This window comes from Vicia villosa, unplaced genomic scaffold, assembly GCF_029867415.1.
Source record: "Vicia villosa cultivar HV-30 ecotype Madison, WI unplaced genomic scaffold, Vvil1.0 ctg.002530F_1_1, whole genome shotgun sequence".
Classification (NCBI taxonomy): Eukaryota; Viridiplantae; Streptophyta; class Magnoliopsida; order Fabales; family Fabaceae; genus Vicia; species Vicia villosa.
This window is the reverse complement of record NW_026705959.1, coordinates 293,797-303,233: the sequence shown is the minus strand read 5'-3', so window position 1 is coordinate 303,233 and position 9,437 is coordinate 293,797.

Below are 9,437 nucleotides of genomic sequence, written 5' to 3'. Positions count from 1 at the left end.
ACTACAATCCGGTCCTAGCCCGACGACAACTCGGGTATGCAAATTCAGCTAAACCCATTGGTCCTACAGTGGAAGGCTACTTCTACCAAGAAGGGGATAATCCTAAAAGGTTGAAAACAAGAATGGTGAGAGCTTGGTACGACGTCCGATGGAAAGAAAAAGGCGAGGAAAGAAATTGCATTGCCATGGACACCTACACTTGCTGGGTAAAGAAAAGAGCAAAAGAGTTCCAAATGCCTTATGCTTATGAAAAACCCATGTTTCCTGCAGTGTCTCAACTACCCAACATTCCCACTATGGAGGAATACCAAGACACTTTAGCCAAGATGAGGATAGAAAAAGACGTTTGGGAAGAAAAGTTTCGTAGAACTGATGTGGAAAATAGAAAGTTGAAGAAAAGAGTGAAAGATCACGAAGAAACTCTCTATTATCAAGATGGATGGCTCATGAGTAAAGATGAGAAGATTCGTCAGAAAGACGCTGCAATCAAGAGGTACATCAAAGAAAGCAAGAGAAATCTTGAAGGCTCAACCAGCAACGCTCCGACTCCTGATGATTGGAAGAATATTGTTGACAAGCTGAGGACTGAAAAGGCCGAATTGAAAGCTCACTATGGGAAAGAAATCATGAAGCTCAAGCTGCACAATGCATTTGGTTCTTCGTCTGATGAAGATGTTTAGGATTTGTTTAAATTTTCATGTATCATTTGATTATGTAAGGAGCTACGCTCCAATGTTGTAACATTTCCCATTATTTCAATAAAAGAATAGTTTGTGTTCAAATGTTTGCAAGGAAATAATCTTTAAAATATTTGAAAAAATCATAAACTTCTTTTTGCATACATCATTCTGCATATCGAGTCTGTTGTATAGAGTCTTATCTTTTGGATCTTTCTCCATTAGATCGTCAAGCTGTCGCGTCTCAAAGTTTCTCGACCGCGCTCGCAATCAGATCGCAGATACAATACTCGTTCAAGCAGAAGAAGAGTAATGGAACACTCTGAACAAGAGAATATTGAGCTCCGTGGTACAGTGACCACCCTTCAGGAAGAGTTGGAAAGTCTCACTACTCTGGTTGACTCCTTGATGGCCGCACAAAATCAGCCGCCGCCACCCAACAGTCAAGCAACAGTAACATCTGAAGTCACTACTCCAGTTTCTACAGTTGCATTCAGCATTCCATCTTTCTCCATGCCAGAAGGTTGGGGCACGCCTTTCAGCTTTGGTACAGGTTTCCGCCATAATGTTTCTGGGGTTCAAACAGCTACAACTGAAACGCCTGCTGCGCAAGGTTCAGCATTTACTCCAAATCAGGGAGTAACTTTTTCTCAAGTCACTATGGCACTTTCTCAGCCCACTATGACAGTTCCGACTCCTATGGTTCACACTGTTCCTTACGGAGACAATGAGATTTATCATGATCAGGGTGATAGCACAAATCAGCGAAGCCTTGTGGGAGATCTCCAAGAACAATTCAACAAGATTCAACTGGAAGTCAAAGCTATTCGGGGAAAAGATTTGTTTGGAAAGAATGCCCAGGAGCTATGTTTGGTTCCCAGTGTACAGATACCAGCTAAGTTCAAGGTCCCAGACTTTGAGAAATACAAAGGAAGTTCTTGTCCACAAAGCCATCTCGTGATGTATGCCCGGAAGATGTCTACTTATGCAGATAATCATCAGTTGCTTATCCATTACTTTCAAGACAGTTTGACTGGTGCCGCACTGAAGTGGTACACAGGCTTGGATAGCACTAATATTCGAACATTCAATGACTTAGGCGAGGCCTTTGTCCGACAATACAAATACAACTCGGATATGGCTCCAGACAGAGATCAGCTTCGATCCATGGCTCAGAAAGACCATGAAGCTTTCAAAGAATATGCCCAACGATGGAGAGAAACTGCTGCTCAGATTAATCCACCGTTAAAAGAGAAAGAGATGACAAAGATCTTCCTGAATACTCTCAGTCCGTTTTATTATGAACGCATGATTGCTAGTGCTCCAAGTGATTTCACTGAAATGGTAAACATGGGGATGCGTCTAGAAGAAGGAGTCCGAACCGGACGTCTAACTAAAGAAGGTGGATCTTCAAGCGGAACCAAAAAGTTCGGAAGTGGTTTCCCAAAGAAGAAAGAACAAAGTGTTGACATGGTATCCCAAGGGAGGCCAAGAGGAAATGTCAATCGTCAACGACAGGTAGCTGCTATCGCACCAGCCGTTAATACAACAACGAATCCGGGTTTTACTCCGCAGTTTCAACAACAACAGCCCCGACCACAGGCTCAGCAGTTTAACAATAATCAGAATCGTGTACAAAGAGCTCCACAGTTTGATCCGATTCCAATGACCTACACAGAATTGTACCCTGCTTTGATTGAAAGAGGTCTTGTTCAAACTAAAGCACCACCACCAGTACCTGAGAAACTCCCATGGTGGTACAAAGCTGAGGTCTCATGCCCTTATCATCAAGGAGCACCTGGCCATGATCTCGAGCATTGCATAGCTTTGAAACATGAAGTCCAAAGGTTGGTTAGATCTAATCTCCTCTCTTTCAGAAATTTGAATCCTAATGTGCAAGCAAATCCGCTGCCCAATCATGGAGGGCATGTTGTAAACATGGTGTATGGATGTCCTGGTCCATATCAAGTCTATAATATCAACTTCTCAAGAGCAGATTTGGTACAAATGCACGCCACTCTCTGTCGAGGGCCGAGTTTTCGCCAGCATCACTATGGTTCCTGTAGCATATGTTGTGTAGATCCTCACGGATGTTCGATTGTGAGAAGAGATCTCCAAGTTCTGTTGGATAATGGTACTATTCAGATCTACAGAAATAGGAATGAAAATGAAGTTAACATGATAGGATGTTATCCGCATGAGCTTTTAGTCTCAGATATCAACTCGGAAATGCCTACAGTTAACGTCATCGTTCCTCATTTCAACATGCCTGAGCGCATAGAAGTTACCTACAACAAGCCGAAGGTTCCTGTTGCTCCTTTGATCATTTGTCTACCTGGACCTGTTCTTTATGACTCTGACAAGGCAGTTCCATACAACTACAATGCTACAATGATAAAGAATGGACAAGAAGTTCCTTTGCCTACTCTTTCATCTGTCGTGAATATCGCTGATGTGAGTCGAGTAACAAGAAGTGGACGTGTGTATACTCCACTACCTTCAAAGCAACCTGTTGCTCCTGCAACCGGACAAAATCCTGTCAATGTTCCAGTGGGAAATCCTGTGGAAACTCCTCTCAGTAACACAAACACTGATGTTGGTCAATCCAGTGGAACCAATGTGAATCCTGATTTTGATGAAATTTTGAAGCTTATCAAAAGAAGTGAATACAAGATTGTGGATCAGCTTATGCAGACTCCTTCAAAGATCTCAATACTTTCATTGCTGTTGAACTCTGAAGCACACAGGGAAGCCCTGATGAGAGTTTTGGATCAAGCTTTTGTAGACCATGATGTGACTGTTGACCACTTTGATGGGATAATAGCCAACATAACAGCTTGCAACAATTTAAGCTTTTGTGATGAAGAACTTCCCGAGGAAGGTAAAAATCACAACCTTGCTCTGCACATTTCTATGAACTGTCAGTCAGACTCTTTGTCCAATGTGTTGGTAGACACCGGATCTTCCTTGAATGTGATGCCAAAGACGACTCTTGCTCGCTTGTCTTACCAAGGAATGCCTATGAAGTTCAGTGGTGTAGTAGTCAAAGCATTTGATGGTTCGCGAAAATCTGTTATCGGCGAAGTCAACCTTCCCATGACAATTGGTCCATATACATTTCAAATCACTTTCCAGGTCATGGACATTCAAGCTGCTTATAGCTGTCTGTTGGGACGACCATGGATCCACGAAGCAGGGGCAGTAACTTCTACGCTCCATCAAAAGTTAAAATTTGTAACAAATGGAAAATTGGTAACAATAAGTGGGGAACAAGCCTTGATGGTGAGCCATTTGTCCAATTTCTCTTTCATAAGTGCCGATAATGAGGAAGGAACGCAATTCCAAGGTCTCTCTTTAGAAGACGAATCTTCCAAAAAGAAAGCATCAATCTCTTCTTACAAAGAGGCAGTAAAAGTAGTGAAAGATGGAACTACCACTGGCTGGGGGCAAGTTGTGATCCCGACCAAGAATGAAACCAGAGCAGGACTCGGATGTTCACCAACATTCTCAAACTGCACTAAGAAGGATGAAATCCTTCGTCCGATCAAAGAAACATTCATTAGTGGAGGGTTCCTTAACCCAATTCCTCAAGAGGTTAATGTCCTTATCGAAGAATGTATCGAAGAAGGTCTACCTGATCCTAAAGAAGAATGGAAATGTTATCTCAATGACTCAGGATACATATCTCAGGAAGAACCATATCCTCCGTCAAAGAAATCCAAAGGCAAAGAAACTGAGCCTATTCCAGCAGAGATCTGGGACACCTTGGGACAACCAAGTGGAAAATTTGATTATATGGTGAAATATACTGCACCTGAAAGTTACAAGATTGCGATTGAAGACATCCAACCAACTGGATGGGGAGATCCCTTTGAATATAATAGTCACCCAGAAGAGGCTTACCAATGCTCTCAATTTTCTCAGCAGCCTGAAGTTACTGAAGATTTCGGCTTCAACGCATCTGCCAAGGTTTATAATCCTGAAGATGGTTATTATCACATAAATGCCATTTTTGAAGATGAAGGGGAAGATGATCCCGCAACTGACTCAGAAAGTGTCGCTGACAATGAGTCTCTTCATCCTGAAGACTGGGAAATACATCCTGAAAATTCTGAAGATTGTGACTCATCTTATGCTCTTCAAGAAGTAGAAGAAGACCGTTTCAACTCTACAAAGAACAAGGGTGACAAACCAGGACCTTCAAATCCTGCTCGACCCGCGGTCAATGTCAATACTGAAGATAATTCTGAGGAGAATTTTCCTGAATACATAATACACAGAGGAGTTCGTTGCTACTGGAAGGCTGTCGACGTTCCGAATGTTGTTCGCCGCTCAAAGTAATCACCTCGCTGTTATTTTGACCTCCTGCCTTGCCCAAAGCAGAGAGATGTTTTATAGGGCTTTGCTTTTAAATGTTCCGCCCAAATAACTTTGTGTATAGGGCTTTGTTTTAAAAGTTTCCCTCTTTGTCCTGCCCAAGACAAATGAGTTTGTGTTTAGGGCTTTGTTTCAAAAATGAATCAAAAATAAAGTGTCATTTTGAATTCCCTACATTATATGTTTTATTTTTTGCTTTTTTCTGGAAATGGTAATCCTAAAAAACCAAAATAAAAAAAAAACTTTTTCAAAAAAAATCTGCATACACTCTTGCATTCATAAATTTTCTGAAATAAATATAAATCACATGTGCAGATTTACTATTGATAAACCCATTGAATGCAATAACCCTATGCCCTCTCCCAACTTTGAGTTTCCTGTGTTCAAAGCCGAAGAAGAGGAAGAAGAGGAGATCCCGGACGAGATCTCTCGATTACTTAAGCACGAGGAAAGAGCCATTCTGCCTCACAAAGAGCCTTTAGAAAAGATCAACTTGGGTTCTGAAGAAGACAAAAAAGAAGTGACCATTGGATCGCTGCTTGATACTGATGTCAAGAGTAAGTTGACAGACCTTCTCAAAGAATATGTTGACGTGTTTGCCTGGTCCTACCAAGACATGCCTGGGTTGGATACCAATATTGTTCAGCATTACTTGCCATTGAAGCCAGAATGTCCGCCAGTTAAGCAGAAATTGCGAAGGACTCACCCTGATATGGCTAACAAGATCAAAGTGGAAGTTCAGAAGCAACTCGACACAGGTTTTCTTGTCACCTCCGAGTATCCTCAATGGTTGGCCAACATAGTGCCAGTTCCGAAGAAAGATGGCAAAGTCAGAATGTGTGTTGACTACCGTGACTTGAACAAGGCCAGTCCAAAAGATGACTTTCCTTTACCTTATATTGACATGTTGGTTGATAACACCGCTAAGTTCAACGTCTTTTCCTTCATGGACGGGTTCTCCGGTTATAATCAGATCAAGATGGCTCCTGAAGACATGGAGAAGACATCTTTCATCACCCCATGGGGTACCTTTTGCTACAAAGTGATGCCATTTGGATTAAAGAATGCAGGCGCAACTTACCAAAGGGCAATGACTACTCTCTTTCATGACATGATGCATAAAGAAATTGAAGTTTATGTGGACGACATGATAGCCAAGTCCAACACAGAAGAAGAACATATTGAATACCTTCTTAAGTTGTTTCAACGACTAAGGAAATACCAGCTTCGCTTGAATCCTAACAAATGTACTTTTGGGGTTTCTTCAGTTCTGACTCGGATATGTTGAATCCATCCTAAGTCCATTTGTTCTTGTAATGCAGCTTGAACTACGGCACATCCTTGATTATTCTTTGCAAAAATTTCGCATGTGAAGTAGTTGTGAGGTGGTACATGACCGTACCCAGCTTGTTTAGCGTGCATCTTGACGAGATTTTCCCCTATCTGACGAATGTCGTAGATTTGAATGACATTGGGGTGTTGGTCTACCAGATTTACTGAAGCTTCTTTGTGCTGCGGCAAAGGATTTGCTTGGACGTTTGGATTAGTATCTTTGAAGGATAGCATTCCGTTTTTCACTAATCGTTGGACGTCAATCTTGAAAGGGAAACAGTTCTCAATATTGTGACCTGGTGCCCCCTGATGATAGGGACAAGATTGGTCAGCCTTATACCATGGTGAGGAACTGTTTGTAGGATTTGGAGGACTTCTTGTCTGAATGAGTCCTTTTGCCAGTAATGTTGGAAACAATTCTGCATACGGTATTGGTACGGGGTCAAAGGCTGGATACCTTGGAGCCCGATTGTTGTAATTTGGAGGTCGAACCTGCTGCTGAGGTTGCTGCGACCTTTGTTGAGTTTGTTGTTGCGAAACCTGAGGTTGATAAGCTGGCGCTGAGTTAACAACCGGAGTTATTGTTGCAACTTGAGGTTGGAATTTCTTCTTGATTTTGTGCAAGACATTGCTGACATCTTGATCCTTTTTCTTCTGGAAAGTATTTCCATACTTCCTTGGACCAATAGAAGATTCTGGTTCTTTGTTCAAGCGTCCTTCTCGAACTGCTTCTTCTAAACGCACACCCATGTTTACCATCTCAGTAAAATCACTTGGTGCACTTGCAACCATTCGTCCGTAGTAAAATGGACTCAAAGTTTTGAGATAGATTTTTGTCATTTCTTTCTCTTCAAGTGGTGGACAAATTTGAGCAGCAACTTCACGCCATCTTTGAGCGTATTCCTTGAAGCTTTCTCTATCCTTTTGAGTCATGGCCCGGAGTTGATCTCTGTCGGGAGCCATATCCAGATTGTACTTATACTGTTTGACGAAGGCCTCTCCGAGGTCTCGAAAAGTACGAATCTCTGAACTGTCCAAGTTCATGTACCATTTGAGTGCAGCACCAGTCAGGCTGTCTTGAAAATAATGAATGAGCAATTGTTGATTATCAGTCTGAGTTGACATTCTTCGAGCGTACATCACAAGATGACTTTGTGGGCATGAATTCCCTTTATATTTCTCAAATTCTGGTACTTTGAATTTGTGAGGAATCTTAACATTTGGAACCAGACAGAGGTCTGCAGCATTCTTTCCAAATAAATCTTGTCCTCGGAGAGTCTTGAGTTCCTTCTGCATTTGCAGAAACTGTTCCTGGAACTCGTCCAATCTTTCATACACGCCAGCATCCTCACTTGGAGCGTGATGATATACTTGTCCGCCTTGCGGGGGAAAAGTATGCATAATGGGCTGTGGAGAAGCCATGACAGCAGATCTTGGAATCTCAGCGTTCTGTTGTGCGAAACCCATTGACGTTGCTCTTGGAACTTCAATTTCCAGAGGTTTGTAACCCTCCGGTGGACGCATATCCATGGTGACTTTTGGAGCTTCAGAAGCTGGAGGTATGTACCCTTCTGGAGTAAAGTTATACGGCATGCCCCAAGGTCGATCAGGCGGCATGGTATACTGAGGAACAGGAGTAGAAACAATCTCGGAAACCACAGTCCTTTGTGGTTCTTCTGGCGTTGGTCGATTCTGCGCAACTACCAGGGCTTCTACCATACTATTGAGTCTTTCAACAGTACCTTTGAGAGTATTAATCTCTTCTCTGAGTTCTTCATTCTCTTGCTCAAAGTCTTCCATTCTTTTCTTGCGACTTGAACGAGTGTTGTATGGATGAGACAGCTTGAAAGTCTTGGTTCACCTCCTTCTCCTCCTCTCTTTCTGGAGAAAGGAAAGTGATTATTAGATCCGCGACAATTCCCGTGTCAGTGCGTACGACTAAAGCGATGTATGATATGCAATTAAGTTAATATTTTTCAAGGAAACACCATAATTACGTTATGAAACATCAAACTTTTATTAATTAAGCGAAAACGCCGTTTTTTACACACTTTGAAAAGGGAAATACAGAGAAATTGAGAGAAAGGACTCTAAAACTTTGATGAAGAGCCGACTTCACGTTCTAACATCTTCTTCTGTTTCTTGAGCTGAGCGTTCTCTGACGTGAGCTGATCGATGATCCAGGAAGCAGGAGGGATATGATGAGAAAGTGACGTTTGTGTCACTTGTCGATCGAGCATTTCAAGTAACTCATCCTTCCTTCTTAGGATGTTCTGAATTTCAACATTTTCCGTGTTGACAATTCGATACTTGTTCCTCCAAGCATTCCTTTCTTGGCATACCTTGTTTAATGCCGCTTGCAGTTTTTCAACATCGGTGGAGAAAAGGTAAATTGGTTCCCTTAGGGGAATAGGTTCTTGATGTTGATATGGCATCCTGAGCTTGAATGCTCTGACACGTACCCATTGAAGGTAAGGATCCAGGGAGATGCAAAGATGTTTTCCTAACAATCTTCTCCCTTTGCTGTGTACAAGACGCCAGGCTTGGACAATTTCCTTCTTTAGCATGTTGCCATGATCGTCGATGTTCTTGAAGAACAGACCCTCCAATTGAATGTTACTTGGTATATTTTTCATGGGATAGCCGTATTGACGACGGGCTAAAGCTGGATTGTAACTGATTCCTCCCTTAGTTCCAATAAGGGGTACGTTGGGGAAATTTCCGCAACTGAAGATGATCTTGATTTCGTCGTTGTCAGGACTACACCACTCAATGTCCGTATGAGTGAGAGACATGATTTTCTGTGACCAGTAAAGGCCATCCCTCATGTTCCAGAAAGTGCTAGACTTTGGCAGGTGCGAAACGAACCATTCGTATAACAACGGTACACAGCATGTGATTAATCCTCCTCGCTGCAGGTTTCTTGAATGCACAGAGTGATAAGCATCCGCAAGCAAGGTTGGAACTGGATTTCCAATTAAGAAGATCTTAATTGCGTTGATGTCGACGAAATCGTTAATGTTAGGGAACAAAAACAATCCGTAGATAAGC